A 10061-nucleotide genomic window follows, 5' to 3' on the forward strand; every position below is an offset into this window, starting at 1 on the left:
TTGTCGATATGTCGCCCCTGATACTCCATTAGTCGCCCCTAATACTATACTATGTCGCCCCAAATGGTTGCACGTGGCATATTATCAGGGGCGACAGTGTCGCCCCTAATACTATTTTATTTATAAAAAAATAATAAAATTAATTAATTAAATACAATTTTAATTAATTATTTATCAAAATTATTATTTAAAATTTAAATAATTAAAAACAAATATGTTGACGCCGTTTTTCGTCAACAGTGAAAGGAGAGCAGCACGTAAACAATAACTGATAATGGCCAATTGAAATATAACAACACAAACACACGATTTTTACGTGGTTCAGCAGTTAAATCTGCCTAGTCCACGAGTCTCTGTTATTAATACTCAAGATTATCTCTGAAAATCCTTCAAGGATGAATTCTTCAGAGTTTTCTCTCAAGGTTCGGAATTTCGGTCCATTACAATGGTGCATGACCTCTCTATTTATAGAGAAGGCTGCGGAATACTATCCCACATATTTTGGGTAGTTACTCTTTTTGTGTAAATAAAATAAATGGCCTTTAATGCCTATAATCAGATATAAAAGGAAACGTCTCCTGAAGACCAGGGGACGTATAACTGACCAAATAATATCCCACGATTCTAGGGGATTTACAGCAATAAATGGGGATTACATCTCGTATGGACAACACTTATAGATATTCAAGGTTTTTATCACATATCTCCAAGGCTTTAGCTTCCCAGATTTCTCGTCAGCTTTCGAGCTAATGACATCTCCCGAGGTCACTTGGCTTCGAGGTCGTACGCGCGTCAGGCTCGGAACCCTTGATCCGATATCATCCCCTATGATGAATCGATCTCGGAGGCTACCTTTCGAGATCATGAATATTTCGAGGTCGCCACGTTCGAGGTCGTATCGAGCCTTGAAGGCTCGATATTTAATCCTGGAGCATACTTTAAACCTTATGAATCCACTTGCTGCGAATCCAACTTTCGAGGTCATATTTAACCTTGTACGTTCGTGGGCAAAACGCTACTTCCAGTGGTTTTCCATTTTTACGCCGCCTCTCCTCTAGATCTTTTCCAATAGCTGCGCCACGACCCTTTTTCTTAGTTGGGATTCCTGTATTTTTTTTTTATTAATAATACGTAGAATATTAGTATATACATGATAAACATATGTGAGTAAATAAAATAACAAAAAAATTACCTGACTCGCATGTAGTCGGGATCCTAGTAGGATCCGGTGGAGGATCACCGCCAGCGTCTCCACCGTGAGCTCTAGCCACATCTGCTGACATCTACTACCACGACAATAATTTAACCTATCTATTTTAATATTTAATTATTATTTATAATTAATTTATTGAGTATTATTTCAATTGATTAGGTAATTTGAAACATGCTATTTGGAAACGAACTTTTTATTTCTCAATATGTATAATACATTGAACACTAGATACAAAACTAAGTAGAATAGTCATTATCCTCACTAATTACATCAACATCTATCGGGCACACATCATTAGTATTATCATCACTAAGGTCGACAATTAATTCATCCTCATCTTCTGCTTCTTCTACACTGTTTGCCATATCATCTTCATTGTCATTAATAAATCCATCATCTTCTTGAACAACTAAAGAAGGTCGATGGGCCGTGTTGACTTAAGTCGCTGGTACATCAGATTGCTGAACAACCAACTCTCCGAGATCCACAGTCAAAACAAAATTCGATGAGTTGGTGTCATGTACAACATCAACATCAACAATCATATCTGAAGCATCTGGAAAGTCCCAAACTTTCCGATGATTCACTTCTTGGACAACTTTCCAATCTCGTCCTCTAACGAGATCATCGATGTAGAATACTTGTTTTGCTTGACTAGCTAGTATGAACGGTTCATCTTTATACCATTCACCGCTAACATTGATACTAGTAATATTATTTACAGTGATGGCTTTCTTTTTTTTCGGATCTGTATTGAACCATTTACATCGAAATAATACCACCGAATAAGAACCAGTAAAAGACAGCTGGAGTATTTCTTCAAGTTGCCCGTAATAGTTAAAACCTTATGTTCCAGCAACACACACTCCACTATTTTGTGTAATTCGATTCTGATCTCGATTGTATGAAACAAATCGAACTCCGTTCACTATACATGCTTGGTAGGAGTAAGCCAATAGATCTGACCCAGATGCTAAAGCTAGTAATTCATCAACATGCTCTAATGACCCAAGCTGGTGCAAGTCATATATCTAATAATAAAGAAATATATTAGAATGAGAATGTAATTTGTAGTATGCAATTTGCTAAGTACAAGTTACCTTCTTATGAAACCATGAACGAAACTCTTTCTTATGTATCAATTTATGATTGGCAGCCATATCTCTTTGTTGCACCTCAGTTAGGTGTTCCCTGTTAATTAATTAACAATGTCAATATTGTTAATTAAAGAGTAGATTGAACAAAGAATAAAATGAATATTAATTATGTACTTACTCTAAATACACTTCAGTTTCTGGAGAATTATCCAATATGAACCACTCAGCTTTATTTCGAGTATTTTCATTGAGGGGCATGGGAATTCCCTTACTAAGAGGAAGACATTGAGATTCAAACACTGTGAGGTGTCGATTCACATACGGTGCATCTTCGTTACGATCAGGCTGATTAAATTTTGTTTCCATACCTTTGAAATACATTGAACAAAATGTCAAAGCCTCATCTGCAACATATCCTTCTGCTATAGATCCTTCAGGACGAGCTTTATTCCTGACATAGTTTTTTTAATTTTTTCATGTATCTTTCAAAAGGATACATCCACCTCATAAATACAGGTCCTCCCAATATTGCTTCATCAGGCAAGTGCAAAACCAGATGGATCATTATGTCAAAGAATGCTGGAGGGAAAATCAACTCCATCTTGCATAAAATAACAATCAAGTCATCCTTAGCTTTCTCCATATCAGAAACGTTCAGTGTCCTATAGCACAATTGTTTGAAGAAATTACACAATTCAGTGATGGTAGTGGATATAGATTCTGGTAAAAACTTGCGAACACCTACTGCAAGTAATCGTTGCATTATCACATGACAATCATGGGACTTCAACCCAACAATGTTTGAGTCATTGTCTATGACTTTTTTCTTTAGATTAGAACAAAAACCATCGGGCAACTTCACTCCTTTCAAAAATTGACAAAAATCTCTCCTCTGTTCAAAAGTGAACACGTATGGAGCATGCGGTTTCATTAACCTTTTATTGGCATCCTCGTAAATCCACAACGATTTCCTAACCCCCATATTCTTTAAATCATGTCTTGCATTAGTGGTGTCCTTAGATTTATCATTATCTAACAAAGTCCCAAGGATACTGTCGCACACATTCTTCTCAACATGCATCACATCTAGGTTGTGTTTTAACTGATTTGAACTCCAGTAATCAAGTTCATAGAAAATATTTTTTTTCCTCCAATTACTTTCCCCTGCACCTCGCTTGTGCTTCACCCCCCCCAAATCTGTCATGTTTACCAGACACTTGAAGCGGTAAAGCATTGACTTGATCTAAAACTTGTTGACAAGTAAACTGTTGTGGAGGATTTCTTTTCTCAACTTTGCCATCAAATTCCTTGTCCCTTCTATACTTATGATTACTCCTCAAGAATCGCCTATGTCCAACATACGATGTCTTACCAATCACTCGAATGGAAGTGGTGTCTTCATTGCACGTTGGACATGCTTTATACCCTTGCCCGCTCCAACCAGACAAGCTACTACGAGCAGGGAAATCGTTAATTGTCCATAGAAGGGTTGCACACATCTTGAACAATTCATTCCTTGTGCCATCTCTTGTGTCGACCCCGTTAATCCACAATTGTTTTAACTCATCCACCAAGGGTCTTAGAAATACATCCATGTCTTTACCTGGTGATTTTTGCCCAGGAATAAGCAGAGTTAGCATAAAATAATCTTCCTTCATGCATGTTGCCAAAAGGCCACATGCCACATGCTGTATGATAAGCTCATGTTGCCAAAAGGATTAAACCCATCAGCAGCCAAGCCTAGACGAACATTTCTAGGATCTTTTGCAAAATCAGGATGGGTGGCATCAAAGTCTTTCCATGCAGACCCGTCAACCGGATGATGCATTACCCCATCTTCTATTGATCTCCCAGTATGATGCCATAACATGTCATTAGTTGTATGTCTTGAACTGTACATTCGCTTTAATCTGGGAGTCAACGGAAAGTAACACATCACCTTGTGTGGAACCTTTTTCCCCTTCTTCTTTTCATTGACCCATCGGCTACTCCCACACACATGACATGAATCTTTGCTTGCATGCTCATTATAAAATAAGGAACAATCATATTTACACACATGGATTGATTGATATCCCAACCCTAACTTACTCAGCTTCTTTTTCGCCTCATAGTGTGTTGGGGGAATTTTATTATCTTTCGGAAATGCAAATTTTAGTAACTTCAACAATTCATCGAAAGAGTTATTTGGCCACTTCCCTCTAACTTTCAAATGCATCAACTTCGCCAAAAAGTTTAAGGATGATATCCAATCACAACCCGGATACAACTCAACTTCAATCTCGTCGAACAACTCGTCATAATACTGTCCCATTCGACTGCCAGACACACCATCTGCTTCCTTTGCATTTGTCGGTAAGAGGAAATCATCAACGACGTCAACAATCTCGTCTACATCTTCATTCTCCTCAACTACCTCATTGGCGACACTAGCTTCCACCTCACCGTGGTAAACCCACTTTTGATAACTCTGTTGAAAACCCTTGTCAAAGACATGAGTCTCCATTGTATCTATAGTTTGTAGTTTAACATTCAGGCACCTCACACACGGGCATAAAATTCTCCCGTCGCAGTCTACGTGTTCTTTTGCTATTCTCAAGAAGGCTTGGAGACCGTTCCAATAAGCATCACAGTTACGTTTCCTTAATGTTGTCCAACTCTTATCGATCGACATCTACAATACAAGAATAAACAATAATTAAAACTTATTGACTATGTGTGTGTGCCCTAATCCACCTTTTCACTCCACTTCTATAAGGGTAAAGAACCTATCCCATTCAGATTTTTAGTATACATATAATTTAATTTACACTCTTAAAATTGTTTCGTTTATGTAAAAATTTCGGCAGCACCTCCCTATAGTTCTCATAAGTGGGCAGACTAAAATTAAGTTTGCCCACTTACGAGAACAAATAAGGAGACACATATTGAAATCTCTATTAACGAAACAATCAAATGAGTACTAGATCAAATTATAGGTACTCAACAAATCCAAACTATCCATGCGGACACATACCGTCCTGGATAATTCGGAGAAGCATATTTAAGAGTTCTTACTGACTCAGCTTCACCGAACGGGTCTAAGGCTTTTCGTGATTGAAAATAATTAATAAAACATTATCACTAAGTGATAATATATAAAACATCTATCCAATCTTTGGTGATCAAATTTTATCACCAAAGAAAAGCAACAAAAAAAGAAATATTTTTTAACACTAGATGTTTTATGATGTCTTATAAAATCTTATGATATTAAATTATAATTTTGTAATTTATTTTGAAATTATTTATCTAACTTTTAATTTATTTTTAAATTACTAAATTTGTTAATATTAAATTAAATTATAATTTTTTAATTCATTTATCTAAAATTTTAATTTATTTTGAAATTATTTATCTAATTTTTTAATTACTAAATTTGTTAATATTAAATAAAATTATAATTTTTTAATTCATTTATCTAAATTTGTAATTTATTTTGAAATTATTTATCTAACTTTTAATTTATTTTTAAATTACTAAATTTGTTAATATTAAATTAAATTATAATTTTGTAATTTATTTTGAAATTATTTATCTAACTTTTAATTTATTTTTAAATTATATATCTAATTATTTAATTTATTTTTAAATTACTAAATTTGTTAATATTAAATTATAATTTTTCACTTTATTTTAAAATTATTAAATTTTTAATATTAAATTAAATTATTTATCTAATATTTTAATTTATTCTTTAATTTATTTTGTTAATTCTAAGTATTCAATGTCTTATTTATTATATTATTATTTATTTAGTCCTCTAACTCTACCAAAATTTTGACAGCATAACATCTCTATTATAACATATCCCAAAAATTTAAAACCCTACAAAAAACACTCAGAAAATTCCTAGAACATTCACAATATACATATTATTAATCAAATTTAAATACTAACACACACTACAATTTTATACACATATATAAATATATCACTAAACACATCTCACTTTGTACACACATTCACATATTAATTAAACCAATAACATAATTAAAAAATAAATACCTTGATGCCACAAAATTATATTATACCAGTGACCGAATTTCCAAGAGATACTCATTCAATTTCTACACAAAATCAACCCAAATAATTAAATTTAAACAAAATTAAATCAACTTAATATATATATATTTATATATAAATCCACAATTTTCTTTGTCCCTTGTTAGCATACCAGGAAAATCAAAGAAATCAAAATGTGATAACAAAATTACATCTCAAAAATATCAAAGAAATAAAAAAAAAAAAACTTTCGGACCAACCAAAGATTACCCAAATATTATACATATATTTATAGCATCACACAGATTCCACAAACAAAATCAACACCCAATTCCAACAACCCAAACTTTCGGACCAAATACATATATATATACATATAAATAATGAGGGTATACATATTTATATATTATACATATATATAAATATATATAAAAGCAACTATATATATATTTTGAGTTGGGTTTCAGCTTACCTGGGCTTCGGCATCTCAGAGATCGGGGAGAGATCGGAGAGCAGACCGAGAGTGAGGGTGAGGTGAGGGTGCGACGACAGAGAGATCGAGTGTACTCTATACATAAATAAGAATATAACTCTCAAAAACACCAATAATGTCTAAAAGCAAAAAAATCAAAATCCAATTTCTTTTAACAAAAAGTCTTCAAAACTTTGAACTAAAGCAAATTATGATCTAACAAAGCAGTACAAGCAAAGAATTGAGCATCAAACAGAAAGTGTACGCCCTGGATTTCCCACGGGCTGATTAGCGAACCCGAGCTGCGGCCTAGCCATGACTATCTCATGAACAGCCCCAATACCGGAGCTTCTATCTCGAGGTCGTACCTCCTTAGCTTGGGAAGACCCCAAGGGCTCGCCAAGATCGCCCAAGGTTGGGGGAAGGACTCTGAAGACCTAAGGTCGAGTCAAGTGTGCAGTCGTGGTAAAAGCTAGATATGGAGGCCATGATCCTTTATAAGGTCTACACACGCAAGGTAAACGTGTATATATCAGACATCACGTGTCTGATATCCCCCTGACTTCTCGGACACGCAGCAGGAACGTGCGTATTCAGACACCCACGACTGGGTTGGGCCGTGCGGCCCATTATCTCCTTACCTATTGATTTGATCACACTTATGTGTCAGGTTTAGGAATTAATCATGAATGTCACAGAGTTGATATGATAGATAAGGGGGTCACGGGATGAACTTCTTACCAACTCCCAGGTGCCTTCTCCTATAAATATGGAGACCCTGGGACTTAATAAGGGTTGGACTCTCAATTGTAAAAAAGGCCCTGAAACTAAATATCCAGTATAAAGCAATAATACTGACTAGTGGAGTAGAAGGATTTTAACCTTTGAACCACTTAAAAACCGTGTCTTGAGTCACCTTTCCATTTGCTAAGATCATATATCTGTTTCGGTTCATTATTAGCAGTAATCTCTTTCTCTTCTTCTTTTAATTACCTGTTGGCGAAGAACCACGGCAACAGTTTGGTGCTTTCGTTGAGAGCAAGTTCAATTAGGGCCGTCGCAAACATCCAACTATGGTGACTACGCGGTCCAGGCATGGTAACGAGACAGAACAACATGATGGGCAGGAGGCTCATCATATTGCCATCCCTGGTGAACAAGTTCCTGAAGTCCAGCACCGGCCAGGAAAACAGACGGCGGGCCAAGATGATACTGGTAGTTCGGCGCCCCGGCCACCTAATCCGAACCCATGTTATTATACTGCGGTGGAGATGGAGAACGCTCAGCTGAGGAGTCAGTTAGCAACAACTAGTCGGCAAATCCAGGATATGCTGGCCCAGCTACCCCCTTTCACAACCGGCGTTAACGTCGGAGAGAGGCAAGGCGAGGCTCCTAAATCTCGCCGGGGTAACCGGTCCAGGCATAGCCGTTCGGATAGACTTCCAACAGCCAACTCCACCCCTTCATCACACCGTCAAGAGGCAAACTTCGAGGAAATGCCTAGGGACGGACAACAGCAATACAGCCGTTCGGTCAGGACGTCGACTCCTAGCTCCCAACCATCCTCGAGAGCATCCAAAGGAGCTCGAAGAAATTCCCGAGGGAGATCCGGGGAGGGCTCGCGACGTCAGCCCGTCCCCGACGACCATCCTGCGCCTCGTCCAGATCGCCAGGCGAGGGACCAGCAGGTTGGCAGGGCCAAAAGGCCCCCACCAAATCTAATCCGACCTGATGGAACCAGGATCGCCTCTCCAGTCAGGCATCCTCCTTCTCCAATCAGATATCCATCTCCTCCTCGGCCCGTCCGAGACATCCCAGCCTATGGGAGTAGTAGGAGAAACCCGCCATCGGCAGGACCTTCCCGGCGTAGCAGGGCGCCAGGGGAGAGCTCAAGTCCTCAGCACCATAGGTGGACTTTAAGCCTATCAAACAGGAGCCACTAGACCGGCAGTCGCCGGAGTGATCTCTCTGGGGGAGATCTGCGTCAACGTTTAAGTTCGGCACAAAGTCACCAGACCACCCAGGGAGGCGACCTGCGAGATCGCCTCAACTCTCATAGAGGGGGCCGAGCAGGAGGAGATGGCCAGGCTCACTCAGGGGGGCTCTGTCCGATGTACGTAACGGAGGGAATGTCCCAAATAACCTATCTCAAGATAGGAGGGGCAATAACCCACCAAATATGTACAATGGATCCGGAGCTGTTGAACAGACCCAGAATAACCAAGGACATCAGAACCAAACCCTCGAGCGCCTGACTTAGATGGAGGAGCTGATGAGGAAGCTCCTATCAGAAAAAGAAAACGACGATTATGATTCAGGGGACGAGATGGAACTCTTCGCCCCCAATATAGCAGCTACGGCATACCCATCCGGTTTCCGTATGCCTCACTTGTCAAAATTCAATGGGGATGGAGACCGATCGGATCATTTAGGGATGTTCAACACCCTGATGATGGCCCATAACATTGGTCCCGAGATGAGATGCTTAATCTTCCATTCCACGCTGACCGGACCAGCCAGGCAATGGTTCAAGCAAAGTAAAAGACAATCAATTAGTTCCTGGAAGACCTTCTCAGCTGACTTCAAAAGGGCATTCCGAGCCTCCCAGGCCGCCCGTGTCCAGGCCGACTCCCTGGCTAACGTGAGACAGCATCCCGGTGAGACTCTGAAGGCCTACCTGAGCAGATTCGCGAACGTTGCTGCTTGGGCCAGAGACGCAGATGATAGCTTCAACTCATGGCCATGAGAACCGGAATCCTTGTCGGAGGAGACCTCTGGAAAGATATACAAAGGAAGGGAGTCAGCTCGGTTAACGAATTCCTTAACAGGGCCCAAGAATGGATAAACTTGGAGGAATCCGAAGCTTCAGCTGCGGGAACCAGCCACGTTCCCGATCAGCCCACTGGAGTGGGGACGGAGGTCATGGCAGCGACCCAAAATGTCACACAGAACAACCAGCCCGGTGGAGGCAAAAGAAAGGGAAATGGCGAAAACAGTCAGCACGGCCAAAAGAAGAATAAGTCTGTAGACAAGTTTAAGCTCGTTTTCACGAAGTATACCAAGCTCACCCAGTCCAGGGAAAGTATCTTCCTGGCCAACTCTACTCGAGTCCCCTGGAAGAGGCCGGAGCCATTGAAGCACCACAAGGGAAAAAGAGATACTTCTAAGTTTTTCCGTTTTCATAACGACGTCGGCCACAATACCGACGATTGTAGGCATTTAAAAGATAAGATCG

The 10061-nt window shown here is 39.0% G+C and overlaps 1 long non-coding RNA gene across 1 annotated transcript; it reads right to left on the bottom strand.

Annotated features, from left to right (window-relative positions):
• Positions 1-1001: 1001 nt before the first annotated feature.
• On the bottom strand, positions 1002-6712 carry LOC133821679 (uncharacterized). Its single transcript, XR_009887738.1, has 3 exons — positions 6358-6712; positions 1193-1283; positions 1002-1105 (listed from the first exon to the last, which is right to left on the bottom strand). It is a non-coding gene; the product is annotated as an uncharacterized LOC133821679 (long non-coding RNA).
• Between the last annotated feature and the right edge of the window lie 3349 nt (positions 6713-10061).

The sequence above is a fragment of the Humulus lupulus genome, chromosome 3 (assembly GCF_963169125.1).
Source record: "Humulus lupulus chromosome 3, drHumLupu1.1, whole genome shotgun sequence".
Lineage (NCBI taxonomy): Eukaryota > Viridiplantae > Streptophyta > Magnoliopsida > Rosales > Cannabaceae > Humulus > Humulus lupulus.